This window comes from Trichosurus vulpecula, chromosome 4 (assembly GCF_011100635.1).
Source record: "Trichosurus vulpecula isolate mTriVul1 chromosome 4, mTriVul1.pri, whole genome shotgun sequence".
In the NCBI taxonomy this organism is placed as follows: domain Eukaryota; kingdom Metazoa; phylum Chordata; class Mammalia; order Diprotodontia; family Phalangeridae; genus Trichosurus; species Trichosurus vulpecula.
The window spans coordinates 361,395,336-361,416,867 of NC_050576.1; positions in this window are offsets into that span (position 1 = coordinate 361,395,336).

A 21,532-nucleotide genomic window follows, 5' to 3' on the forward strand; every position below is an offset into this window, starting at 1 on the left:
ACAACATGATTGGTTGGAATCTTGGCAATGGGGGCTAGCAGTGACCCTCCCTTCTTCTCTCATGAGACTAAGAAGTGCTCTTTGTTCAAGTCCAGGTGCGAGATAGAGGCCCAGACTTTTAGACAGCAAACCAGACATCCTTAAAGGATAGTTTGGTGGCATAAAGATATTAGGCCCAAACTCCCTTTCTGTTCACACATTCTCCAAGGTCAGTTAAATTCCTTGAGGCAGGAGAGCTGGAGTTTTAAATTTAACCCTTTATAGGCTAGCTAAACTCTGAGCTAAGTTCAGAGAAAAAAGAACCATAGCAAGCAGTTACAGGACAGAAGCAATTACAGGGCAAAATCAATTACTTATAAATAGGATCAATAAAAAAAATGATGAAGGATCAATTTTAATCTTCTCAGATCAGAACCTGAAAAATAAGTCAGCCATTAGGAGATCAAAAAAGCTACCTTTCTAAGCAGTGTCAACTAATCAGAGACAATTTGCTTTGCTCAAATATCCAGAACATCCATTGCTTTTTTTTTTAAGCTAAAAAAGATGGAGCTAGTTCTGTCACCCTATTTTGCTTGGCGGACTATTGCTCTTCTGTTCCCAGAAATATAGACACGCCTAGAATCCTATTTGAACCTGCCATATTGTTTCTCACCACCCCTTGGGCTCAAAAGGAGCAAAAAACATTCCTGTAAAATAAGTTCTAGGCTCTCAAAGACAGCAGAGGAGTTCTTCAGTTGCTTAAAGACTGAGTAGTGGCTAGGGCACTAGACTTGGAGTAATAAAAACCTGGGTTCAAATCCCACCTCAGAGACTTATTAGCTGTGTGACCCTGGTCAAGTGATTTAACTCTTCTGTGTCTCAGTTTCCTTACCTACAAAATGAGGGGACTGGATGTGGTGGCATCTAACCCTTCCAACTCTAACAGCCTCTGACTGGGGAGTACCTCCACCAGTATGGGAAGTACAGAAGTGATACACCAACCTCCCAGATTCTGTCATTCCACCCCTTTCCATGAGAGTACAGAAATTTTGGGATCAGGATTGCTTCTAACCCCTCCAGATCACCAGAAGAAGGGATTAATATGGAGAAAGTAAACAGGATTCAAGCTGAGCACATCATAGTAAGAATCTTTGATAGATCAGATGGATCACAGTCCCAATCAGAAGACTTTAGAACTCGGCACCTGCACAATGCCTATGACCTGTTTTTGCCAGCCTCTCTGAGGGTCTATCCATTTGGAAGGTTCGTGTCATCAGCTAGGTCCAGCTTCCATTTAAAAGGGTTTCGAAGGGATTCTTGGGCAAGTAGCTTTTCTACTTGAATTAGGTCTTGTATGTTTGTTGTATCTCCCGGGATTGCCTAGAATGCAATTTGTGACTGGTTTAAGCACACTGAGTTGGTCAATCACAAGCCATACTGCCAAGCTGCAATGTTGCTGAGAAACTACCAGGCCATAGTAAAGCCCATACTAGCATTTGCATGGCACAGAATCCATTCACTGGTTTTCAAGACAAGGCGCTGTGCCACCCTGGAATACACACTAAAGTAAGAAATCAAAGAGGCTCAACAAATGCACACGCTGGATTTGTTGGTTCAGTGTATGAGTAGTTTGGAGGTACTTGGGGGAGGTGGGGTAGATAGGACAGAGATAAGATGCCAGGGTCCCTGCAAATAATGACAGCATGCCTCAGTTATATCTGTGACTGTTAATACTTCTTTTCCCAAACGGGTCCCTAGGTCTTAACCTGGTGTAACATCTACAGACAATAGATAGCACTGCAAGTAGTAAATTTCCTCAGGATCCCCTAACTACCATCTAGCCTGAACCTGAAGTCACTTTTATAAGCCCTAAGCATGAGTTGTATTGATTCCTGCACGGGGCTCTGCTCAATCTGTCCTGCTTGATTAAAATGTTACCCTCCAGAGGAATACCCAGTGTTTTTATGGTTACTATGTAAAAACTATTATCTTCATATATTGGCGGGGGGGGGGGGGGGGGGGGGGGGGGGGAGGGGGGGGAGGGGGAAAGCATTATTTTTCAAACATTTTTTTTCAAATCTTAACAGATGATTATAAAATTTTCTCAAATTCATTTTCTTTATTTTCATAGTTGCTATGGTTTTATTCAATTTACCAGTGTTAGAGGAAGCATGGCAAAGTGAAGAAAATGCTAGGCTTGGGGTCAGAAAAACTTGAGTTCAAATCCAGTCCCTTGAAGTCATATGACCTCTGTCAAGTCAATTAACCTCTATGTGCTAGAGGCAACATTCTAGAACTTATCTATTAAATTGTAATCTGAATAGGTTGAGAGAGTGGAATGAGGTCCTGAGGCTGTGAAAGAACAGATTTTTAAATTTACAATCCATATAATTTTATACTTTCTGACTTTAGTCTTTCTTTTACCACTACTCCGCTTTTTTGTCCTTACTTTGGTTTTAAATTGAACCTGGAGAAATATTAAAGATTGATTTGTATATTTCATTCTTAAAATAGCAGTTAAATATCAAAACAGTCTCTAAGTAAGATAACGTCGATAAGCCTGTTTTCCATTTCTTAAATGTTGTTAGCTGTTTTAAAAAGCATTTTTTGTATACTACCTCTGAAAGAATCCAAGGGAGTAGTACAAAGTTCAGAGTCCCTATATTTGACCTGCTTTTAGTTCATTTGAAACCATTCTCATTTGTAACCCTTGAAACTCTAGATGAGATTGCAGGGCCCCTGTCATGTACAATTTGGTAAAGGTAATAAAACCAAAGACTTACCACTAAAGTCCTAATTTGTGGAGATAGGATCCTGGGTTTTTGAAGGTCCATCCTATAAAGCTGGAAAGGTTCTGATTTGGGGCCCAGAGTTGGGTCGTGTGACTGGAATCTGAAGACCACCCTAGATAAGTTTGGAAAGGTTTATCAGCTAAAGGTTTGCCACCAGGTGATGTGATGATGTGTTTGGCTACAATCTATGAAGATAATTTACTAAGGGGATTTATAACGATGGAGGATGTGCCTGTCAGTGATAAAAAACAATGGAACTTTTGACAACTGGAAACTGGCCAGACTAGCAGGTTGAAGATCTGGAGTAGAGGAAATAAAGTATTTGCATAGTTATGGTATTTGAAGGACTACAGCAATTGTCACTCATTTTCAGCACCCTTTTATGTGTTATTCTCCCAACCCCCACTAGAATGCAAGATCCTTGAGGACAGGGACTTTCTTTTTTATTGTATTTGTATCCCTTGCTTATCACAGCACATAATAAGTACTTAATACTTTTTTGGTATTTGTTGGTAACTGCTATAGCATTCTAAAATACTTAATGTTCTCTTGGGGTAAATGGGGTATCCAGGGAGGACCAGCACTTCTGGGGTGAGGACTTGCCAAGCCTTTTTCAAGGCTGTTCATCTGCCTTGGGTGTGCACCTTTCACTCAACTCTTACCTACTGTTTCAAAAAGCTGCAGCACATGCTGTGGCTACACCCAGGTAAAACCTCCTTGGCAGACAGGTTAAAGCAGGTTGAGGGCAACTGACAGGCCTCAGACCCTTCAGTGAGTTAGGGGAGTGTCTACCCCAAACATAGGAAGACTTCCCCTGGCAGAACGGGTGGGTGAGAACAATTTGTTCCAATGGCCATGAAGACAGTTGAAACAGGCACTGTGGAGAGCTTAGAGGTTGGTCAGACATTGAAGACACCATCCCATCTCGCAAGGTCACTGCAGCCCAGGCCATCACCAGTTATCTTGTCACTAGACTTTGATGACTCTGGAAGAGAGAGTGAACATAAGGACTTTGTACAGCTCTGCCTCTCTTAAATCCAATTTATGGTCAAGTCCAAATATCACGCAGTATCTACTATTTTACCCTAACATGATGTAATTGGTCCTCTTCCAAAACAAAGAACAAACAATATTCTCCCATTTTATTTTGTACTTTTACCCACTGTCTATGATATCTTCCCCAAAAACTCATAATTATTCCTCTGAGAAAATGAGGTATTTTTCTCAAGCTTCCAAGAGAATTTGCATCTCAATAAGGATTTCTTTAAAGACTGAAAGGCTTCAACACCTCCAGTCTTTTGCTGATTTTCTAACAGCAGTATCTCAGAGAGTTGAGGAGCAGTGGGAGAGATTCTTTTGAGACAACTGGTATTTTCTTTGTGTTGTTTCTCCAACAGGATACTGGATCTGTATTAATCCATCCACACAGCATAACCTGGAGACTAGTCCGTGCTCCCCTGCAGCCACAAACTCCTTTGTGCTAGTGCTCCTTCTTACCCTGGGACTTCGACCCATGACTGTAACCCATATCCAAGTATTGTCAATACAAGAGAGTCCTGTACCCAATGGATTCAAAGGGATCCTGGTAATCTCCTTCTGACCGGTTGTCACATGGATTCTGGAGAGAGGATGATGTTCTCATGCTTTCCCAGTCACCAACAGAGTGAAGCAGGATTATGTTTGCTTCCATACTCTTCAGCATGAAGTTTTTCACAGTGTTGTCAGATGCCTTCAAAGAGGACAAAAAGGGCCTCAAGATCAGCTTCCAGGAAGGTGGAGTCAAGATGGTTGAGAAAAGCAGGGACTCAGCTGAGCTGTCCCACATTCCCCTCCAAACAACTTTAAATGATGCCTCAAAATGAATTCTGGAGCAGCAGAACTCACAAAAGTATGAGATAAAAGAGTTTTTCAGCCCAAAACAGCTTAAAAGGTCAGCAGGAAAGGTCTGTCTCACTGGAATGAGAACAGAACACAGTCCAAAGCAAGCCAGCAGCAAGATCCCATGTATCCCAGCAAAAGCCAGCAGCAGACCCTGGGGTAGGTTGAATCAGTAGTTTTGTCACAGAGAGTAAGGGAGTTAAACAACTGGTCAGAAGGAAATTACAGAAGAGCCTTTCCTGGCACTGGATGCAGGACTCTGTTACATTGCCCATACATGGTTCTGGGTCACAGTCCCCAGGCAAGGACAAGGACTAGCAGGAACAGAGACCTTGGTAATAGTTCCAGGGTGGAAAAGAGTGCTTGTGGTCACTCACAGACCACAGCACAGGGTAGGAGGCAACTGACCACAATCTTTCCTTAGATCATGCCACTTTGAAAGAACTGAAACTTAGAGATCACCCCTACCTCTGCCCAGAACTAGTTCTGAATACAAGCCCATGAAAAACCTGAAGCTTAGGACAATGCTCCTTTCACTTTGGGAGCAGAGCCCAACTGTAACATAAAGTTAAAATGCAAGAAATAGGCTGGAAAATGTGCAAACATCCAAAAAAGAACCTGATCATAGAAACTTACTATGGTAACAGGGAAGATCAAAACACAAACTCAGAAGACAATAAGATCAAAGCAGTTACATGAAAAGCCTCAAAGAAAAATGTGAATTGATCTCAGGCCCTAGAAGAACTCAAAAAGAATTTTAAAAATCAAATAAGATAACCTGAGGAAAAATGGGGAAAAGAAATGAAAGTGACGTAAGAAAGAGTCAACAACCTGGTTAAGGAGATACAAAAAATAGTGAAGAAAATAATACCTTAAAAAAACAACAGAAAAAATCAAATGGCAAAAGAGGCACAAAATCCACTAAAGAGAAGAATTCTTTAAAATGCAGAATTGGCTACATGGAAAAAGAGGTACAAAAAATTACTGAAAAAAAAATTCCTTAAAAATTAGAATTGGGCAAGTGGAAACTAATGACTCCATGAGACATTAATAAATAATATAACAGAATCAAAAGAATGAAAAAAATAGAAGAAAATGTGAAATATCTCTTTGGAAAAACAAGTAACCTGGAAAACAGATTGAAGAGATCTAACTTAAGAATTATTGGAATACCTAAAAGTCATAATCATAAAAAGAGCTTAGATATCATCTTTTTTTAGCTCACAGCAAAGACATTTACTAAAATGGCATTATAAGAATAATAGCAAAATATTCCCCTCATAAGCCTTAAATACACATCATCTTTCAAGAGATTTCAAGCAAAATTGCCCTGATACACTAGAGCCAGAAGGCAAAAGGGAAATTGAAAGAATCCACCAATTGTCTACTGAAAAAGATCCCAAAATGAAAACTCCCAGGAATATCATAGCTAAATTCCAGAACTCCCAGGTCAAGGAGAGAATATTGCAAGCAGCCATAAAGAAACAATTAAAATATCATGGAACAACAGTAAGGATAACACAAGATTTAGCAGCTTCTACATTAAAGAATCATCTGGCTTGGAATATGGTATTCTGGAAGCCAAAGGAGCAAGGATTATCACCAAGAATCTCCTAACAAGCAAATCTGAGTATAAGCTTTCGGGGGTGGGCTGGGGAGGGAATAGACATTTAATGAAATTGAGGATTTTCAAGTAATCCTGATGAAAAGACCAGAACTGAATAAAAATTTGACATTCAACACAAAACTCAAGAAAAACATAAAAAGGCAAACAGAAAAGAAGAATCCTAATGGATTTAATAAGGTTGAACTGTTTACCTCCTATATGGGAAGGTGATACTTGTAACACCTAAGAATTTTTTCATTATTACAGCAGTTAAGAGTTTACATAGACAGAGGGCATGGGTGTGCGTCGACTGTAAAGGGATGATATGTAAAAAAATTAAGAGTTGAGAAAAAGGGATGAATTAGGAGAAGGGGAAAGGGAGTGATACAATGAAGATAAATTATCTCACATAAAAAAGGTGTGAAAGAGTTTTTAAAGTCCTTCACCTTTGCTCTGTTTCCCTCCATTTCAAGTGTGTTTCATATAAACAACATATTGTAGAATTCTGTTTTTTAATCTACTCTTCTATCTGCTTCCATTTTACGGGTGAAGGAGAATCTATTATGCTCCAGCTGAAGAAAGAAAAAAAAATCAAGGGTAGCAATCATGATTTCAGACAAAGCAAAAGCAAAAATAGATCTAATTAAAAGAAATAAGGAGGAAAAATACATTTTTCATACCGTAGACAATGAGGTAATATCAATACTAAAAATTTATGCACCAAATGAGATAGCATCTAAACACTTAATGGAAAAGTTAAATGAGTTACATGAGGAAATAGCAAAACCATACTAGTGGAGGAGTACAACCTGACCCTTTCAGAACTAGATAAATTTAACCAGAAATATAAATAAAAAATAAACAAGAAAGAAGATAATGAAATGGATACAATTTTAGAAAAGTTAGATATTCTAGACCTCTGGAGAAAATTGAATAGGAATAGAAAGGAATATACCTTTTTGCCATGGTACATGGCACCTACACAAAAAACTAATCATGCATTAGGGCATAAAAACCTCACAACCAAATGTAGAAAAGCAGAAATATTAAATGCATCCTTTTCAGATCATAATGTAATAAAAATTACATTCAATAAAGGACTGTGGAAAGATAGATTAAAAATTGGAAACTAAAAAATATAATTCTAAAGAATAAGTGGGTCAAAGAATAAATCATAGAAACAATCGAGAATTTCGTTAAAGAGAATGACAACACTGCGACAATATGCCGAAATCTATGGAATACAGCCAAAGCAGCTTAGAGGAAAATTTACATCTCTAAATGCTTACATCAATAAAAGAGAGAAAGAGCATATCAATGAATTGGGCATGCAGCAAGAGATAGAAAGAAATTCCATTTAAAATAGTTGTAGTCAATGTAAAATACTTAGGGAGTCCACCTGCCAAGACCTTGATGCTAAAAACAAGGGAGCAAGCACACAGTCTTGTTGCCTTTGGAGAACCAAATTTTGACATAACTTTCCATAGCCTCTCATGACATAGTATCAAAGGCCTTGGTCAGATCTACAAATGTTGTGTACAGACCTCTGTTCTGCTATTGGCATTTCTCCTGGAATTGCTCAGCAACAAATACCATATTGATTATTCCTCGGCCCTTTTTGAAGCCACACTGGCCCTCAGGTTGATGGCCATCTTCCAGGTGAAGGATCAGCCTATTAAGGAGGACTCTGGCAAGAATCTTCATAGCAATGACTTAAGAGAGAGATTCCCTCACCTCCTCCCACCCATGATTGTCACAGGACAATCTGTTTCCTTTACCTTTACAGAGATGGACAGTGGGGTCATCCTTGAACTCCTGGAGGATAACCTCCTCTTGCAATATAAGCTGGATATTTTTTGTCAGTTTTTGTATGAGCAGTGGACTTCCTGGCTTTTAAATCTCAGCTGGAATAGAATCAGTATCAGGTGCTTTGCCACATGAAAGGAGCCTAATGGCATTCAAAACCTCTTCTTCAGTTGGAGCTTCAGCTAGGAAGGGATTAACTTCAACCTGAAGTAAACAGTCAATGGCCTCAGCATTGATTGATGTTGAGATATTGGGATTGATGTTGAGAACACTATGGAAGAGTTCAGCCCATTTATCTAGGATCATGTTCTTATTACTAATCAATGTGGCTCCATCAGCACTGAGTACCTGAGATATGCCATAGGTCTTTGGCCCATAAATAGCCTTCAGGGCATCATAAAAGTGCTTTGGATTGTCACAATCAGCATAAAACTAAATTTCATCTGCCTTCTTTACTGAGTAAAGAATCCTGTATCTCCCTAAGCTTTGCTTGTGCTTTACTTTTGATGGAATTAAATGCTGCCTTCTTAGAGACTGATGAACTATTCTGCTGGTAAACCATGTGGAGTTCTCGTTTTTTCATTTAGCAGCTTCTGAATTTCACCATCATTTTTGTCAAACCAGTATTGATGTTTGTGAGTGTTCTGACCCAGATGGGTAAACGCAATTTTGTACACCAAATCTCTGAAAGCTGCTCACTTCTTTCTGCTCCACTGTTGCCAATATGTGTGCTGACTCAACTTTCCCTCCAAGTTAGTAACAAACTGTTCCTGCTCAGAGATGCACTCTAATTTGTCCACATTAATTCTTCTGGTAGTCATTTTGCCTTGGGGCCACTGCTTTTGTTGAACATGAATAGTTAGCTTGGAGAGGATAAGTCTATGATCAATCCAGCACTCTGTGCCACACATTGTCTTCATCACTCTCACATCCTGCCTGTCTCTTCTCTTTACAATCACATGGTCTATTAAATGCCAATGTTTGCTGCGAGGGTGCACCAACACAGTTTTATTGCATTTAGGTAAATGGAAGACAATGTTGATGATGAGAAGTCATGAGACACACAAGTCTTCAAGAGTAAGTGAACATTGTTGTTGCTATTTCCAATTCCATTCCTCCCAAGAACTCTAAGTCTACTCTGACATTATAGTCACCCAGAATTTTAAGTTTGTACTCTTTTGGCACACTGATGATAAGGGTCTCCAGGTCTTCATAATTCTTTTACTTCATTAGGCTTCATCATGGTGGAATCGTTTTTGCAGAAGTTTTTGTATATTTTGTGTTTCAACCACAGGATGGGATCTCTACCTGCCATGGTAATCAGGCCAGGGATGGGTAAGAAGATAATTTTTAGGGCACCTTTTCTGGTTCCTTCCTTATACCAGGTCCTTAAAAGACTGATCAGACACCCAAGAGGCTGCCAAATCCCACTGCTGCTTCCAATGAGAAGATGATCGTATGGCCTGGGCTGCCTGTGTGCAGGGTTGTGACTACAGCCCCCAGTGTATCCACACCTGCTGCTTTGTCACTTGCCTATTGCCACAGGACTTTGAGATAGGCAAAAATGGTAAAATGACACGATGATGTCTTTTGATTCATGTGTAAATTGGATTTAAGTGAGGCAGAGCTGCACAAAGTTGTTGGCTTCACTTTCTCTTCCAGAGTCATCACAGTCCAGTGGCAAGACAGAGTCAAGATGACTGGTGATGGCTTGAGATGCAGTGGATGACCTTGGTATCTCTGATATCTAACCAAGCTCTAAGTACTCCATAGCCCCTGCTTCAGCTGTCTTCATGGCCATTGGAACAAATTGTTCTGATCTGTCTATTCTGCCGGGGAGGCCTTCCCATGCTTAGGGTAGATACCCCCCTAACTTACTGACTGACTTGAGACCCCTTGGCTACCCTCAACCTGGTTTAGCCCATCTGCCGGAACAGTTTACCAGACTGTGACTCCTATGCATGCTATAGCTTCTTGGATCCACAGGTGAGAGGTAGGTGGATCAGGTGGACATCAAAGGTAGAAAGAAGTCCTGAAAAGGGCTCAGCAGCCCTCACACCAGAGGTACTAGTCTTCCCTGAACACAACCTACACCCTGGGTACCCAATACATACTGGCAAATGACCATAATAAAAGATCCCAAATTTTGGGAAAAGAACTCACCATTTGACAAAAAATACTAGGAAAGCTGGAAAACAGTTTGGCAGAAAGTAGGTAAAAACTAACATGTCACACTGTATACTAAAATAAGGTCAGAATAGGTACATGATTTAGACATAAAGGGTGATACCATAAGTAAATTAGAAGAGCATGGGATTGTTTACCTCTCAGATCTCTGGCTAAGGGAAGAATTCATCACTAAACAAGAGATAGACAGAGCATTACGAAATGTAAAATGGATGATTTTGTTTATATTGAATTTTTAAAATTTTGCACCAACAAAACTGAAGCAGTCAAAATTAGAAGGAAAGCAGAATTTGGGGGTGGGGAATTACATATAGTTTTCCTGATAAAGGCCTAACTTCTCAAATATATAGAGAACTGAGTCAAATTTATAAGAATACAAGTCATTCCCCAATTGATAAATGGTAAAAGGATATGAGCAAGCAGTTTTCAGAAGAAGAAATCAAAGCTGTCTATAGTCATATGAAAAATGCTCTAAATCACTACTAATTAGAAAAATGAAAATTAAAACAACTTTGAGGTACCATCTCATATAGAAAATTAGCTAATATGACAAAAAAGGAAAATGACAAATGTTGGAAGGGGTGTGGGGAAATGGGGACACTAATGCATTGTTGGTGGAGTGGTGAACTGATCCAAACATTTTGGAGAACAATTTGGAACTATGCCCAAAGGGCTATAAAACTGTGCATACCCTTGGACCTGGCAATACATTCCAAAGAGATTTTTAAAAAAGGAAAAAGACCTATACTTACAAAAATATTTGTAACAGCTCTTTTAGTGGTGGCAAGTAATAGGAAATTGAGGGGATGTCCACCAATTGGGAACAGCTAAACAAGTTATGGTATATGATTGTGCTATACACATACATATATATTTATATGTATATATATATATATATATATATACACATACACACACATTTATACATATATATACACTCTATTAGTATATAGCATATATGTTATGTATACTAGTTTGCTATAAGAAATAATGAACAGGATGCTTTCAGAAAAACCTGGAAAGACTTACACAAAATGATGCAAAGCGAACTGAGCAGATCCACGAGAACAGTGTATACAATAACAGCAATATTGTAGGATGATCAACTGTGAATGACAATTCTGAAGAACTGATGATGCAAAATGTGAACTGATAGAGTCTGAATACAGATCAAAGCAAACTATTTTTTTACTTTATTTTTTCATGTTTTTGGGGTGTAAGGGGTCTGCCTTTTTTTTCAGAACATGACCAATATGGAAATGTGTTTTGCATGATTGCATATATGTGTGTGTGTTTATATATATATATATATATATGGCAGGGGAAGGAGAGGAAAGAGAATTTGAAACAATTTTGTTTTTAAAAATGAATATTAAAATTGTTTTTACATGTAACTGGATAAAAATAAAATATTTTTAAAAAGAAATTAGTCTCCAACTAAATGTATAACCTACCATTAAATTTGTCTTTAGGTCCAAATACTTAAAAGCATATCTTAGGTCCAAAATCTTAATAGCATATTCCCTAGAATTTCAGTTTATAACAGCAGGGTATAATTATTTCCTTTGTGAAGTACAGACTTAGAGTAAATGTAGTCATTTTCTTCATTATTATACTCAAGGTGTGGCATTTTGGGTTATTCTTAGTTCTGCCTTCCATACAACAGCAGGGACACAGTAGAAAACATTTAAATAGCTTTCTTCTCATACACATTCCCACCTGTGAATATTTATCCCTGCTCAACATTCCCAGGATCGTTACTAAATGTGGAACTCAAAGAAATCATAACACTTACAACTATGCCATGTATCTCATAGTACGAACTAAATATTAATAGAACCCAGAAACAAATAAGAAGACTGATAGATAATGAAGCATGATTATTAAACTCCTGATTGGGGTTGCTTCTACCCCTCACTACTATAATTCGATATTAATAGAGGTAGCTAGGTCATGTAGTAGATTAAACGCAGGAGTTGGAAACAGAAAGGACTCAGTGCAAATTCTGTCTTAAATACTAACTCTGTGACCATGGACAAGTAAGTCACTTAACTTCCGTGAGACTCAGTTTTCTCATCAGTAAAACTGGGATGATAATAGAACTTACCTTATAAAGTTGTGAGGATCAAATCAGACAGCATAAGTAAGTGTTTTACAAACTTTGAAGCACTATATATAATATTGAAAATAGCTTTTATTCAGCTTTCTTATTATACTACCTCAGCACAGCATGGAAGGGACCCTGAAGTCTCAAAAGTTATTCCACTGGAATGAAAGCTCTGACAAATTTGACCAACATGGAAAGGCTCTGAGTGTGAGTCCGGACTATTATAAGTTGTCTGAGGACCAATCTCAATAAGTGGAGAAAGAAATCTCCAGAGAAGGTAGATTACCAGATGATGAATTTTTCAGTCCCAACATGACTCACAAAGACTATTTACTAATGTATGGTAGGGATAGCTACACCAACAAAATCACGAATCCTTGAAGTAGTATGGGTTATCCAATGAAATTCATCTCAGTGGAATTTTAGGTAAATTCTTTGTCAAAGCTATTTGGTCTCCATTTTGAGTCTGTTAATATTTACCATTGCTGTGAAAATTGATTAATAGCTATTTTTTAGAGTTTAACATGACCTAGCACTAACCTAATCACTGCTTTGGCTTAGCTTATCAATCTTCCCACTATAGTATTAAGTAACTTTGGATTGCAACTGAGTAAAAATTCTAGTGTCTAGCTAGTCACCAACTACTTATTATATCTATGACGAATCTTCTATGTACCCAATATTATGCAAGATACATCAAGGGGTAATAATACATCCACAGACTTGTTAAATTCAATAGCAAAGGAGTAAACTAATGCATGCAGAATTGAACAAATACCCTTCCTGAAATGTGCCAAGGTTAGACTCTGTAGAAATTAGAAAATACGTCCAAAATGTCAAAGTCCTCTTCAATCTATTTTTTAAATAAAAAGGTTGGGCAACCCAGTAGCTGAAAAATGCTGAAATTACATGAAACAAGTGAATTTTTTCTGTTCTCTTCCAATTTCAGAAGTCACTATAGCTTGCAACTAGTATGAACATGCGTAATGACAACCTCTGAGCAATCATTATGTGATGACTTTCCCTAGTCTTGTTAGATTTATCTGATGATTTTAATGCCCTTCATTCTAAAATGCTATTATCCTGAGTGCATAAAGGGGCCCATACAGTTAGTCATAGATGATGGATGAATTCATTATCTTCAGCCAGTTTTAATGGGTCATCTAGAAAGGAAATCACAAGTCAGGTTTGGCTATAGAGTGCCACTCACTCAAGTACCTTATTAACCTAAATAGAAAGAGGGCTTGTTTTTCCCCCTTCAGACAACTAAGGTCACCTAACAGTAGCCTGAGAGAAATGCAGGCTTATTTTTCTTTTACCTGAAGGAAAGGATATTGTGGTGGAGGTTTTATTGTCGTGCATTATGAGCTGAATATTTCAGAACTGTGCACCATGCAGAAAAGGATAGAGATTCTTCACAGGAATTTTGAATGAGGAAAAACAAGTGGAGGCTGACAGACTAATGTGTTCACTGGGTGACTCTGTTCATGTTGTGGCATTATCGAATTCTTGGGTTTCAGTCCCATCATTAAGAACTAGAAGTAAACATATTAGTTTGCAGCATAAACAACTCCAGCTAGTATCTATTACTGCCTATTTTCTAACCTTGGGTAAAAGGAAAACCTGAACCTGTTTTCTCTTCCCAGACTCTGGACAGGACCAAGATAGGTAAAACTTACTTCCTTTCTTTTAATGTTCATTTTTAAATTTGACTCATCCACTTTGACTTTTGACATCTGTCCTAGAATTTCCTGGTTTTAAGTACCTAAAGCTATTATTATATTGGAATCAGAACAAGTAGAGGCATAACACAAAGTTGCCCCAACCAATGATATTTCACAAAAACATTATTATAACACATCATTTTTAAGCCCCATCATGGCACAGCAAAGCCCTACTATCACTCTTAAGGCTTGAACCCTGGATAAAAAGTTTCCCCCGCTCAATGAAAGGCAGAATGGTGTTATAAATAGATTTCCAGAGACCTGGATTCAAATCCTACCTCAGGCACTTCCTAGTAGCAAGACCTTGGTTTCTTCATGTGAGATAACATATGTTCAATGCTTTGTGGACATTAAAGTGCTATGGAAATGGTTTGCTATTATTTTTATCTATAAAAAGAGGGAATTTACATATTGAACTCTATCGTCCTTTCTAGCTCTAAATCTGTGGTCCTATAATTAGTGAAAAGCAGAGAATAACCTCAACAGGAACCTTTTCTATTCAAGCCAATTTTTAAAAAATGGCTACTGAGCAGGGTCAGAGAAGTATTCAAAAATCCTAGGAAGAGCTATGCCCCTTTCTGCTTAATCTCCCTTATCTAAGGAGGTGTTATGGACTGTCAAAGTGGGAACCAACCCCTCTTCTCCACATCACCAGAGCGGCCGCAAAGACTGTGAGAACTGGTACACTAAAGTCCAGTTGTAGCATCTACCCAAATTCAGTCCTATCCAACAAATGAGACACACTTGAGTCACAGGGGCTGGGAAGATAGATGCCATTAGGTCGGAGAAATCAATACACACAAAGTCAGAACTTAGATCTAATTTAAGCTTTTACACCCTGAATTTTGGCCACCCAGGAGAGATCTACAAATTATCACCTTTTCTCTCCATGATTACTTGTTACAGATAACTTATCTTTGTTTGGGGACTTTACTTTCCAGTTATATTCTTTTTTAAGGGGGAAGGCAGAGCAATTGGGGTTAAGTGACTTGCCCAAGGTCACACAGCTAGTATATGTGTCAAGTGTATGAGCTCAAATTTAACTCAGGTCCTCCTGACTCCAGGGCCTGTGCTCTACTCACTGTGCCACCTAGCTGCCCTATCTCTTTCCAGTTATTTTCAATCTACCATCTTTTATCTTCAATAATAAGACACGAAAGCAAATCTGGACAGCATGCTAAAAGGCAGAGACATCACCTTGCCAACAAAGGTCCGTATAGTCAAAGCTATAGTTTTTCCAATTCGAATGTGGATTGCAAGGAAAGCTGAGCACCACAGAATTGGCACTTTTGAATGGTGGTGCTGGGGATTTCTATAAGTCTCTTGGACTGTAAGGAGGTCAAATCAGTCAATACTTAAAGAAATTAATTCAGGATATTCACTAGAAGGTCAAACACTGAAGCTTAAATACTTTGGCCACATGATGAGAAGACAGGACTCACTGGAAAAGCCTCTGATACTGGGAAAGATTGAAAGCAAAAGGAAAAGGGGATGGCAGAGGATGAGATGGATAGATGGTGTCGTGGAAGCAATGAACACAAACTTGGACAGACTTCAGGAGATAGCGGGAGGTAGAAGGGCCTGGAGTGCTATAATCCATGGGGTCATGAGTAGTCCAATAGGACTGAACAACTGAACAGCAACACAAAAAGAGTAGAAATATATATACATATATATCAGTATTTGCTAATAAGATTAACTTGGTGAAAGCCCATGTGGTATTTGATGTCATCTAATACATATGGATTTGCAAATTTAGTGTTTGAGTTCATGGTTATTTTGTCTGAAACATGGATAAGCTTGGTTATGTGCTTATGGTCTGAAGAGCTAGGCTTCCCATAGATATGGTTAACTAAGAGAGTGGGCTTTTCTACTCAATTATGCTTTTAACAAAAAACTAAATTGTGTATTAAAACAGTTCAGCATAAATTTTAAAATGCAAATTGGATGGTCCTAAATAATCTTTTTAGGGAAGCTGCTTTTATTTTTACCCCTCATCCTGCTTCCCCAAAATAATATATTATTTGAAGACCAATAGTCCCTGTAATTGGGCAGCTGAGTAGTACAGTGTTTAAAGCACCAGGCCTGAAGTCAGGAAGACCTGGGTTCAAATCTGACCTCAGACACTGACCAGCTATGTAATCTTGAGCAAGTCAGTTTAACTCAGTTTACTTTGGTTCTTTCATCTGTAAAATGAGCTAGAGAAGGAAATGGCAAACCACTTCAGTTCCTCTGCCAAGAAAACCCCAAATGGGGTCTTGAAGAGTTGAACACAAGTGAAACGACTGAACTGAATCCCTGTAGTCATGTTAAACCATCAACTTAAATCTTATGTATAATTGAGGACATATAGTTTAGGCCAAAGTATGGCGGCAGCATTAGATGATGGAAACAGCAATGGAGTTGAAGTCAGAAGGGCTCTGTTCAGATTTCTTCCTCTGCCACGAACAAATTGTGTAGCTATAAGCAGGTCACTTAACTTGTCTGAGCCTGAATTTGTATGTCTGTAAAATACGGATAATAAAATATGCACCATTGCCTTCACAAGGTTATAAGGAAAATATCTTGTAAATTATAAGGTACAATATAAACATGAAATATTGTTTTCATATAGCTATATAAATATCTAGAAGCAAGAATGAAGGATACCAGGTTGAAAGAAAGTAAAATGGAAAGAACACAGGGCCGGGAGTCAGGAGAGCTAGATTCTAGTTCTGGTTTTGCTGCTAACAAGCCCTCTCTGGGCCTTAGTTTCCTCATCTACACAATAAAAGGCTTGGACTATGATATCTAAGGTCCACTCTCTTTCTTAATATTCTATGATTTCTAAAAACAGGCGCTATCTCTTACAGAGTAAACAAAAGTTCACATCAGAATATTTTAAATTTTTTAAAAAATAACAAAGTTTTAATATAAGTGTAACACTGACTACCCCAGTTCCCACTTCTGAAGGCCAGGTTTATTACTTACTTCTCCCCAGAGTCTTTGGTGCACTTAGAGTATTTTGGGGGGTGTCTAGGCTCTCTGCCAATGTCTCCAGCCCCTAATGATGGTAGTCCCTCAAGAGTTATAGGGAGCAATCTCTTGTACCTCAATTTCATTTAGCCACCAACTTTCAGATTATACATTTAAAGAAAATTTTTCTTAATAAAAGTTAATGACAAATGCATACATTTACTCCCCAATGCATAGAGAATAACCCTCCTTTTCCCTTTGCACCACCTAATACTTTGGGGAAGGGGAAAAGATTAAATTTATGGCTTATCTCAGTTCCTACAGAGCACAGTCCCAGTTCCAAGTCCAAAGTTCCCTTGGGCTCAAGTCCAAGACACGCTGGCTTCTCAGGGTTTCCTTGCTGGACTGGTTGGCTTCAATCTCTCACCTAGAACTCTGGCTCCAAGGTCTCCACGGATTGATTCTGAGTCTGGTGCTAGTATCTAAAACTGAGAAGATCCAACAACACAGAAGAGAAACAAACCCCAGGCCAAGAGGAACCTTGGAACCAAGAGTTAAGAGGAAAATCAAAGGTAGGAAGTCCTTCCCTTCTCACGGGTTCGATTCATGGCATTTGCACTGCAAAAGAACTGTGATCTTCATCCTCTGAACAAAGCAAGAAAGAGCAGGAGGGAAAGAGAATGACTGTCCCAGTCTGGCCAGTTATGGAGACACAGCCTGTTCTAGTTTACGTGGCCAATCAAAGGAAGTTCCTCTCAGCTAGTGGTAAGAAAAGGCAGGACGGCAGTAAGAACCCTTACCAGGAGCAGGGTGCCTCCATGTTAGGTAATCTAGGCAATCTCCAAGTCTCATTACATAAGTATGAAGATATCTCATCACAAGCTTGTTAGTCATAAATATAATCAAATGTAACTTGGGAAAAGAGTTTTAACAGGGCTCATTATAGAAGGTAAATTAGTCAAAGTAAAAATTAGTTTGACAAAATATTTATTTCAAGTGGGGTACTATTACACATTGATTTCTTAAATGTCATTTATAAATTTTAAATTATAATTTTCAGCATGCTCTTTTTTAATAAGGTATGTTGATCTTGTTTTACATTGAAGACATCACTTGACCTAGTTTAAATTTTCTTTACTTTTGATTGCTAAATTCCCTAGGAGATCATTAATCTCTCTGTCCATCAATCAGCATCCTACTTTCTCCTTTTCCTATGCAGTGGTGGAAGGTCTGCTGTCTAAGCTTGTAGTCCTAGAAGTATTAATTAATTTAATAGTCTACACATGATTTAACAATATTAAAGTCAGGATTCCCTCTACATTTGCTCAGGATCTTATCCCCTCATCTGTGGACTACTGCAAAATCTTTCTATCTAAAAATCATAATAGTAAACCGACATTTACATAGCAATTTAAGATTTGCAAGCACTTTACATTCATTATCTCATTTGATTCTCAAAACAATCCTAAGATAGGCTTTTTTTTTATCATCCCTATTTTCAGATGAGAAAACTTAAGAGTTTAGTGAGGAAGGGGCGAGATAAGGAATGAAGGGATATGACCGTTCCACAAATAAATACAAGGTAAAATGTGATGGGGCAAGTGAGAGATCAGACTCTACGAAGGTGTGTTATGAAAATCTGAGAAGAAAAAGAACACTTTCATTTGGGAAAATCACGGGAGGCACCACAGAGGAGGCAGCATTGTTCCTGAAGGAAGAAAAAGACTTTGACAAACAAAGATGGGGAGAGAATTTGTTCCAGTTGTTCAGACCAGCTGCTCTGATTTCATGGAGCTTAGAGAATGCGGGAGAAGCTCATTTAACAGCCACTATTCCCATTTGGCTAGAATGTAAAGTGTGTGACGGGAAGTAATGTGAAATTAGGCAGGAAAGGTAAGCTTATGAAAGGTTATGGAAGGTTTAAGACTTTCCAGATTATGGGAGGTTTTAAGTACCAGATGAAGGAGCTTGTACTTTATCCTAGGGGAAATGATGTGAGCTGTTCTAGTTTTGTTTTGTTTTGTTAAATTAAAGAAATGACACGCACAGACCTGTGAATTAGAAATATTATTTTGATATCTGTGTGAAAGGATGGGATGGAGAGAGAAAAACTAAAGGCAGGGAGACCACTTAAGTGTCCATAACAAACACTAGTCTAGGCTGGAGGTGGTGAGGGCCTGATTTTAAGTTATGACAGTATGAAAGAGAGGGACAGATGGCAAAGATACTGCCAACATCAGTGACCATGTTTCATGTTTCATCCTCTCTTCCTCAGTGTAACAGTTCTCTATATGGAGGTTGCTCAGCAAACACTTCCAGAATGATTTATTTACATTCTTGCATATAGCACAACTGCATTCAGGTCCAGGTTCTATTTTAATATTTCCCTTTCATTAAACAGGAATTTGCCAGACAAGTGTCTGTATTCTCCCCTTTGAAGCTTGCTTACTTAGTTAAAACTGTCACCTCATTTCCCACCACACCCCTTTTTCTATACTGTTTCATTTATGTTTGATGATTCCAAAAAGCAGAACAAGTACCATCAAGCCTAACTGACCTCCTGTCCTACTTGTCTTAAAAAATTAATAGTACTCCCTATGTTCCCAACATGGTACCAAGGAAGGTTCCAGGGCACAAAAATGGCATTTCTTGAGATCTTATAGTATATTGTAAACCGCTTTTAGTTCTTTGACTATAAAGTAATCTCATTTAATTGTTCCTAAATTCTTATTAATCCCATGTGTAGCAATCATGACAATATCACTGAAGTTCATACTGTGTACTTCCCACACTTTCATTAAACTAATTATCCTAAAATGTAATTAGCTAAGTATTGGGCAAGGGCACATAATGGTAGTGAATGAAAAGTAAAGATGAGAGTATGAATAACCACACTATCCACACATCCTGGGCCAGGCGATAAATTTCTGAATTGGCAAAGAAGCTACAAATCTTCAGTAACTTTTAGGGTCTGTTCTATCCAACACTGCTACACTGTTATTGCTGCTAGGGAGGCTTCTCAGTCCTGCCTTTTAAACTAAAACTCCTTTACATTCATTGTCTTTGAATGATTGGCTAAATAAACTATCCTGATGTAAGCCAATTTGCAGTTAATAGGTCATACTTTCCTATAGTTATAAGATGTACCCTTTCATTTTACCTTCTTAGAAAGTTTTATATTGAAGTTTTGCTTTTTATTTAGTGTCATAGTGATGCAATTAATTAAAATTAAATTACAATATGGTTAAAAAAGGAACATTGTAATTAAGACATTATAAGTCAACCACAATATGGCACACAAAATCATTTACTTGAAACCCCAAAGACGGAGAAGAAAATTTTTTTCAATTAACTGGTTTGGGGTTATATATATGCATATAAATATGCGATATGGATGCATGCATATAAGTGTAAGGCAGGTATACATACATACACATGTACACACACATACACACACACTCCTATGTGTATTTCCATGGCATATGTATATACATACATATATTGTTCCCTCCGGGGTACCACTTCCCCCTGCCCCCAACTCACATTCAAAATCCCCAGGAAGTGATTACTTCAAGGTTCAAAGTGCACTGTGGGTTTGCACACCTACATAGCTCATGAGCCCCCACTGGTATGTTCACCTCCAACAGTCTGCCAGGAAATGTGATTAGCTCATAGCAAAGGCATTTACTGAGATGACAATCATTGTAAGGATAATAGTAAATAAAACATTTGCCCCATATACTTAGGTTATACTCTTCTACAACTATATACAACATTAATGGGAATATTGGTCACATGCATAGGGTATACACTAGTAGGGAAGCATAATTAGAGAATACAAAGCAACTAATACCTCTGACCCTAAAGGCCCTGATGTCCTTTCCTTTCTTGTGATATAGTCATGCTGCTACCTCTGGGCATGATATCTCTGCTGAGAAGATTGCTCAGAGTTGGGTTCACTGTGTCACTTTCTCTCCTTAGCTCCATACACAATAATCAGGTTGGCTCTCTTCTTGACTCACAAAAGTCATGCTTCTTAAAGCCATCCCCTGATTTTATTATCACTTTTTCTTTATTGTGTTTTGTTTTTTATAGGGTCACTTAGAGACATGGCTAAAACTTGGTCAGTCAATAGCAAACTCTCTTTTAATTACATTGAGCTTGACTAAGAACTTCGCACTTCATAAAAGGCTAACAAAATATGGATATTTCTTTTCACTTTATTTAAGTATAATTGCTAAATCAAAATGCTAAGATGGGAATGTTTCCCCACCTTGGCAGCTATTTCAAGAGTTAGATAGGGCAAGAGTTCCAGAGGAAAAGATGCACTACAACCATGAGAAACAAACAGGAAGATACTAGAGTAGAAAGGAAGTAAGCCTAAGCCTCCTTGCCTGGCCAAAAGATCCAAACTTGTGAATTGTGAAAATTATGCAGGTCAGAGATGAAAGTGAAATATTTGTTCAGCAGTCTCCCTTTACCTTTTGGAGAGATTATA